Here is a 9,196-nt window from a genome sequence, read left to right on the forward strand (position 1 = left end):
ATACCATTAGCTTTGAAAAAACCCTAAAAGCTTTATTACACACCCATCTTTGAAAAAAGGGGATTAGAAGACTGAAAGGGTCCCACAATAGTTAGAAGAAAAGGTTTCATGCTAATGAGGTTAATGCCCTTTGTATCTCCGGACTCCACAACTTCATTACTCCTATCTCGGGCAACACCGAGCGGCTCAGAGCGCGCAATCCACTCGAGCTTTTCCCTACCCTGCCTAAAGAAGGATTTGATAGCAGTCCTGTTCAAACTAGATAATTATATCTTTTCAAGTTGGAATTAAGATAAAGAAAGTGCAGTGAAGGCGGTGAGCCTTGATCCGCTGCAAACAAATTTGGCGCACTTTCTCCCCACGCCGTGCCTCAATAGGCAGGACAGTCCCCTCATTATGGCTGCATGGGTCTCCTTCTATTCATTTTTCACTCGTTTGATTAAATGAGCTATGCTTTTGAATTCAACGACAGATAATTGTATGAAACGGAATGAAATATATTTTACAGTACCTGAAATAGCTATTAGAGGTATTGATCAAGTTTGTTTTATCTATAGGCCTATTTGAGGGTTGGCATTACAGTGTGGGCTACATTTGAAATGTGAGCTTGCGGGACAATGCAAATTACATAGATTATAGAATAATTGTAAGTCTTTACAGCCCATAAAACATCACATAACCCTATCTCAATTCTGTTGAACATTTGAAAATTATTTTCATTCTATATGTAGGCCTATTGGCTTTCAAATACATTTTCAGCGTAGCCTATATAGGACTTCAGGCACATGAAGCTTTTAAGATCCTTAACATATTATTTTGATGTCATGTTTTTTATAATTTCCCTTTATTTCACCTTTTTATCATGCACTGAACCAGATGTCAACAGCGGAAAAGGGAAAATCATGTAAAACTGGAGTGCACCTGTCCCGAGAGAGACCAATGAAAGTAGCCTATATGTTTCTTTCAGTTACACAAGTGTAGGGACGTGTGACCCGCTTATCTAACCTTGCAATGCGTGCCTGCTCCGGGCAACGGGTTTTTATGCCTTGTCCGCTTATGGAAAGGTAAACTATCAATCATACTTGTTTCTAATTAAAGTGACCGTACCTATATATTCTGTAAAGGGCCCTCAATGCTCACGAAGTGGCATTTGTATTTTGGTTCTGAGTTTGTCCTTGGCTCATTAGCCTACCTGATGTGAAATGATTATACGTCATTAAAAAGAGTATCCTATCAAATGACCTCACTTACCCAAAGCCAGCAATTACCTTAAATTACGAAATGTCCGCTGACACCAGTTTGCGCAAAATAGCATGGATTGAGTCCTTTGGAATGTTGGCCATTATGCGCATCCAATGAAAGCGGTTTGAGTTTGTAAATGTCTTACATGCGTGGGTTGTCCTGCATGTGCATGACGCACTGTAATGTAAATCTCTCTTTTCACCTTTCCGATACATTAGAACATGATGCACAATTGGTTTGGCTGGTACGTTGTTTAAATTGTATGTTTGGTATTATGGTAACCTTGAAAACCAAAGTTGTAGGCCTATATAGGCAAGGCTTCAGTGTGCGCTTTTAGACGAGCACAGGCACCGTTATGACACATGCATTGAATGCCTGACCTTTATATCATCACCTTCGAGTCTATAATTCAATGTTTTTGAGGTGAGCTTGTACACGCACTGTCAGAATCTGACGTCAAGACAAACTTGATCCATCCCGTTTACAAATTGAGTCTGAAATTGATCCTCGAAACTAGAGAATGAACCCTACACAATTCCCTTGGCCTTGACATAAGGTACAGCAATAAATATACAAGACTAATGAGCAATTACCATATAATCACCCTCCAAATAGCTTATATAATAATGAATTAAACATTCTACTGTCTCATATTCAGTTTCTCTCTGTATTATTAACGAGAGAACGGCAATTGCAGTATGCGGTGCTACTATGATGAGATGATTATTTCCAAACAGCCATTTCAATTTTTCCATGCTTCAATAGCAGCTGGTGTTAATCCGGATTGAAGAACCATAGCCCGACGACTTTTTAAATGACACTGACCAGTCAGATCTATCTCTCTCTTTCTCTCTCTCACACACACACACACACACACAAACACACACACACACAGACACACACACTTGACACTTCGTGAATACAGAAATCAGAATACGAATGCAACTTGTAGCCCTACACCATGAAAATAAATTGCATTCGATAGACTGCGTGCAGATATCTGAGAGGTTTAATGACCGAACATGTATGATGGCACAACTTGCATTTAATATTTGTGTATTGTGTTATATAACTAATTACTGTGCTTTTATATACTTTGGCCTTATATAATACTTTATACCTATATAATACTTCATCAAACAATGTACATTTTGTGGGGGTTTTCATTTGTGAAAATATTGTCTATGGCTTAGATTAAATCCCAGATAAACTTTCTTACACAAATAGTCAAGCACACACGCACACGCACACACACACACTCACACTCACACTCACACTCACACACCCACACCCACACACACACACACACACACACACACACACACACACGCACACACACACACACACACACACACACACACACACACACACACACACACACACACACACACACACACACACACACGCACTGATCAAATTAATGAAGAGCAACAGTTCCGAATAAGAGAACATCCTAGCCGCCAAATCCAGAACAATATTATATAATTTGAGGCGTGAATATATTTTCTAGGCTATTTGCTTATACTATGGTCAATTTCAGTAGACCTTCTGACTCCCCGACCCTGCCTGAAAATAAAGAAAAGGAGTGATAATATTCTGTCTCTCTGACAATAAAACGTGTATCATAATGTTAGTCATGAACGGTTAGTAGAGCGGCACATGGACATTCTCTATTGAACTTTTTACTTAAAACAGGTTGTAACGACATGTGGCCTAGATGGGATCTGGAACTCACTGGGAAAAAAGTGATAAATTGTCCATTTTATAATTAAACATTCATAGCTTTTCGTTGAGATGGGAAGACAGAAACTTTTTCCACCTGTAGACGTCTCTCTCTCCGCCTGTCAGTCTCGTGTACATGGGCTCGTGGCCAAAGGCCCGCAACATGCTTCCAGAGGAGTCTGAGTACAGCTCCAGCATCTGCTTGAACTTGACCAACTCAGTGCAATTTCTCGCGCTACAAGGCCCGATCGGAATGCTACAGAGTACATGCCTTTACGCAGGTAGGCAAGCTAAAAATCAATAGAACATTTTCTACTCTTGTAGTTCATACATTTCAACAAACCTAAATGTGTCATGTTTGGGATTTTTTATGTCGGTGCACTGCCAAGGTACATTTATCAATTGTATAAAGGTCCTATCTAGGATTTCAATCTGCCCATTGTATTTAATATTTTCAGATTAATTGGTGTTTATCATATTCTGATGTTGTCAATCATTTAGTCAAATAGAAGATTATCTATCCTTACTTTAAATTTTATAATACAAAAACATTTTATGCAGCTTACATTCACGACTAACATTCCCCTCTTTGCACTAATGTGTAACATATGGCCGGACTGTACACCTGATAAAATACCTCAGGGGCCTTGCAGTTTGGAAAATCCTCAATTCGCTCCCTAAATAAAACAAACAATAGCCTCACTAAATATATCACATGTGCTTGCCAAACTGTTTTGTCTCACTTGACCTGCAAGTCCCCTCCCACATCATCAGCTTGAATAAGTGTATGTGATTGCTGACAACAAAGTGCCAGGTTGGGCCATAAACTCTTGGATGCAAAAACATTAGTCAGAAAATGCACCAATAATGGTATATGAGTAGTATCTCAGTATCTACCTCTCTTTGTGTCAGTCTACACATAAAAAAAAGAGTGGCCAAAAATGCCTTTTGCCTGGAGTATGTTTATGGATATGAGTGGTCATGGTAATGCCGGTGATTGTTGAAAAGTTGAAGGACCAGCACAATGTTTCGCCCACTTATATAAAATATCCACAAGTGAGTGGTGTTGTTGCATTCCTGGTTTGGCAAGATACCTTTTTGATCAGATCTTTTTTATATAGAAAAGTAATACGTAGATGCAAATGGTCGCATTAGAATATATGTCGATTTTGCTATTTGTTGCAAAATGTCAACTGGTCAATTGACAGTACTTTGCATTAGGGTGAATCATTAGATTTTGATTGGCTTGGGGTTTTGTAAGGGTTACAGTTAGGCATGCAACCCAGAGTGGCTTAGGGCCAGTCATCTTCCATCCACAGCCCCCACCATGCACAGCATTTGGTTGTTTCATAACCCAAAGTGTCTCAGAAAATCCATCCAAAAGCTTAGCAAATTTAACCTATTGAACTATTCAGAAATTCATAACAGTTTACTAATTTCTCAGTTGCAAAAATGGTTGGTTGCTCTAATACTGTGCTAGGCATGTTGGATCCATCTTGATTCACTGCAGCATGAGAGGCATTGGTCCAGTACAGACATGGAAATGTCCAGAACCCTGGTGCTTTCGACCAACTTTGAGAGGGCAAAGGGATTGAGACAAGTGGTCTGGCTGCTAAAGTAATATCATGCGATTGATGCTTGGCAGAGATAGATGTCAATGGACTATGCAGGATGTGCTGCTTTGCACTTTGTCAAGAGTCAATGTTGAAAGTACAGTTCATGATGAGGAACATGATGAATTCTCAAGAAATCAAATGTCACTGCTTATGAAATAATTTACAACAAAAAAAATAGCTTACTCTTATTTTTCAAAGACAATTTGATTATCAATTTTTGGAATCCAGTCATTGATTGACAGTCATTGGTATACATGTTCAGCAGCACTAGTTGATGGATAGGTGTTTATAAAGATAGATTGTGCTGACTCAGCCATGGAAAGGCATATGGCCCTGGAGGACTGAATCTCATTGATTTCCCATACACATCTGAGTGGGGAACACTTCATTGAGACCAGACTGCAATCTGTCTGTTAAACTAATATTTGTTTATTAGAAGACTACTTGACAGGAGATGAATGAATGGATTGTTAGAAAGAGTTTTAATAAAGGGTCTGCTAAAAGAAGCTCCAGGTAGGTCAAAGCAAGGCCAGGTAGTACTCTATGTCTATAGGATTTCAGTGTTTGAACAGCAAGGCATGCAAAATAAATGGCATGTTGATATCAGTCCGATTGTGTGATGAGTAAGAATGCTTGGATCTTAAAAACCAGGATGATGTTAGAGTACTATTTTATCCTTGTAACTTATGTGATGACATCTCAAATTAGCTATAACGGGCACCTTAGCAGTGCCTCAGAAAGTGAATGAAACTAAACAAATTCTAGACAATCATTCACATACACTCTGCAATGCTCTACATCCACAATTTACATTGCCAAGCTTACTCATTGAATGTGAGGGACACGGATGTTGTCTAATGATCTCAAGTAGAGTTGAGGAGCCTCTAATTAATAAAAAACACAACTCATTTCAAGGGTTTTATGTAAGCTTAAGGTGAAATAATGACTTTGCTTTTGTAGCACTGTTCTCAAACCAAGAGGACTTTAAAGCTGAACCAGCAACGTTTTTTTGAAGCGTAACTTGTCTTCAGGTTGTGAAAAAAATCTACATTGCCATTATTTCTGCATATTTAACCCAACACATTGAAGTAAAATGACCAGATGGCTTTGGGTTTTTGTAAATTATAATAATAACCAAATCACCATTCCCTTTTTTTTCATCAATTATATCCAGGATAAAAAGCATACACTGGTATTAGGTTAGCATTTCTTTCTTCGCATTTTTGCAAATGAATTGAGGGAATGTTGACATGTTACAGTTGCTTATAGTCAGAAAGCAATGTTTTCATTCAAGTGTCTCAAACAGCATTTGCAGTCCTCCTATGAGTGGGTCTCCTACGTGTTGATAGGAGGTTTACTGCTTATAAGTTTATAAGTGCTTCAGGTTGTTTTGTATTTGAAGGTGAGGACACAGCAAATCAGACCACTTCACACGTGAAAGGAAGTGGCTCTGTTTGATTCTCTGCACCTCTCTTACCCTGGTTCTTGCTGTCCTTTTAGGGGACTCCAGAGGCTAGTTAAAAGGTGTCTGATTCTCACCATGAATCTAATTAGATCTCTGACTGAGATCTTAACATTTTCTTGAAAAAAAAACTGCACAGAGGAAAAAGGTGTTAAAACACCAGACCTTTTATTCTCCTTCATTGCACTCCAGGCCAACCCATCCCCTACCCCCTCCTTTTCCAGAGAAAAACAAAGTCCAGCAAGCTAATGAAGTTTGTAATTAAGGAGATTCTGTCAGGCTGAATAGGTAATTAGCACATGGTTTCTTGGGGGTGTTAACGGTCCAGGCTCATCAGAGCACAGGCTGCATGTATGACCAGGGAGAGCACCCTTTCAGACCTCTACAAAGGGGCCAAGAGAAAGAAAAAAAACGAGGAGGGCTCGTTTTCACCTGTGATGACTTCAGCTCTCCAGAGTCCACTTTGGGAGAATCGGTTTTCTTGCTGTTAGGTAGGTAGATGAGGTAGACCTCTAAAACATGAAATACAGTTTGAGAATTTAGTTAGGAAAGACCTTTGATGAACTGAAAGTAAAGCACAATGCTTTTTCAGAAGCAAAGATCAGTGAACGGTCAATTATTTTAATGACATTTTGGACCATAAAATAAAAGTATTGTCCCAAATGATATAAGGTGGTAGGGTATGATAATATTTTTAACATGAAAGTTGTACACTTCTATGTGATTGACCATACATTCCAAAGAATTTGTGGTGTGAGAATGAATACTATTTGTAGACATTGGATGGAACCCAGCAAACAGCTGACAGACAGGGCAACTCTGTGTTCTTGTGGAAGACGGCTCCATTCTAATTATCACGTTTACTTCAGATTCGTTGACTGTGACGCTGATAAAGGAAGTTCACCTGGCCTCAATTAACTATATTTATCTCAGATTATCCCTCCATATAATTTCTGCTGCAGCAAAAAGATAATCATTATAAAGAGCCACGATATGCAGGATACATTTATTTTATGCCAAAGTGACATCTCAGAAGATAGAAACTTGAAAAACAGGGCTGTTAAGTTTGGTATGACTGGTATGAAAGAATGGCCTTTATCACTAATTTGCTTGTGCTGATACATTCTTTGGCTTTGCTGTGCACTGGAAAATATATTGGACATTACCACATCTCCAGCATTTCAATATTTTTCTTTTATATTTTCTGTCACTAATTGTAGATTAAGCTGTACAAACAGGTAAAAAAAAGTATAAAGGCAATGGATGGCCTGGGGATCTCTAGTTTATTGTACTGCCCCCTGCAGTGAAGACACCAATAGAACAAACAAAGTTACCACACAGGAGATCAGAGATGGCTACAGATTGCTTTATTTACATGGGGTGGCCAAATTGATGTATCTCCTTGATACAGTAGAACTGCTCTCTTATTAGTAAGGCTCTTTGATCTTGGGCTCACCTCTGCATTCCTGAAAATCATTTACACTGTTTAGACTGGAAGTGTCCTGCTGCAAGGCACAACACCTGGGTTTTGAACCCCTGACCTCACAGCTGAGTGTGCTCACTGAAGCCCTTCTGCCTCCCGGTCAGCATAAGGATCAGCATGGACAGACAAGCCCAAGACTATTAATTTCCTGCTTTGCCTCAAACCATCCTCCCTCTTGAAAAACTCTACCTGTTTTCAGGTGATATTATCAAAATGTCCAATGTATGACCTAAGTCACATCAAGACCAACACACACGCACACACAAACACGCCCCCCCCCCCCCCACACACACACACACACATGCACACAACATGTTATGTTGTCACAACAGAACCAGTTTTGCTGGTTTAAAGCAATGACCAAGGACTGTGTAAAATGTCTAGTGGGAGTGAGGGGTAGGCTACATCGTTTTAAACTGTACCTTTCGACATCTGTATACGAATAATAATAATAATAATAATAATGTGAGCAAGGGCAGGGGGCATGGATATGGTGAAGTGTCTTGTCTTGAGAATGGGGAATGTTGGCTGGACTGCCTGTGTTTTGCTTACGTTCAGCAGGTGTCTGTTGTGGTTTGACCTACATGGAGGATGCTCTACGTATGCTGCTTCCTCACACATTAGTTTCAGCCAAATTGCTTTGAGTGGGAGGTGTGCCCTGCCCATCCTTCATGATCCACAGTGACCCCTCTCTTTGGAGTGCTGCAGGCAGAGTTGGAGATAAAGAAGCTGAAGAACGGTTTTAGGAATCCTAAATATTAGTGGTAGTAAATCAACGCACATGGCCTATGGGTAGCAATTATGTTTTTCTCACTAATAAATCCCTCTGGTCCTAGATAAGATGGTTTTGCATCACAGCCAATAAAATAGTCAGATACCGAGCTTGAGATAGGTGAGGTTTAGCCAGTAAATGATGGCTAAGTAGTATACTGTGTCCTACTTTAGATGATATGAAGATGCAGGCAAGAGCTCTTATCACCTCTCATCACCATCAACACCTACCAAACATGATTAGCTTCAAAGCGCTTTGAATGTTGTTGCCTATAATAGGTGGGGAATGTTCCTAGAAAATGTCATTGGGGTGGATGAAAAGTAACACAGTGAATGATGGTGGAGGTCATTGATCTGATAAGAGCATTCTTTGATTTATATCTGCTGCAGGTCAGTGTACTCAGGAGGCAGGTTGAGATGTATAGAGCCTTGTACTGTTTGATCCACAGATCCTTCAACCAGACTCAGCGCATAAATGCCAGTGGCAACAGAGTTACATCATCTCTTAGTTACTGTGTTCTTTTGAGATTACTGGTCAACAAACACAACCTGTTTAGTTAGGAACAGTACAGTTTTCAAGTGGTAAGAAAAGTAAAAAATATCATATTACGGTAATTGCATAACCAACATTAATGTTTAGCCACTGTAACGTGGCCATTGGCCATTCCAAAAGCTGCACATCAGATCAGGTTACATGGAGGTGTTGCTTCAAATGGGTTTATAGAAATAATTTACAGAAAAACATTTTCAGTCATAGATTATAAAACACATTCAGGCACGGTTATTTTTCTTCTAACGGGGCTGGACCCCTATTTTTTGTAAAGACTGAAGTTTAACCTCATTAAGCTTTCTCACACACTAGATACATAATTATCCCTGAGAGGACAGCCAGCACTAATA

This window comes from Osmerus eperlanus, chromosome 6, assembly GCF_963692335.1.
Source record: "Osmerus eperlanus chromosome 6, fOsmEpe2.1, whole genome shotgun sequence".
NCBI classification, from domain to species: Eukaryota; Metazoa; Chordata; class Actinopteri; order Osmeriformes; family Osmeridae; genus Osmerus; species Osmerus eperlanus.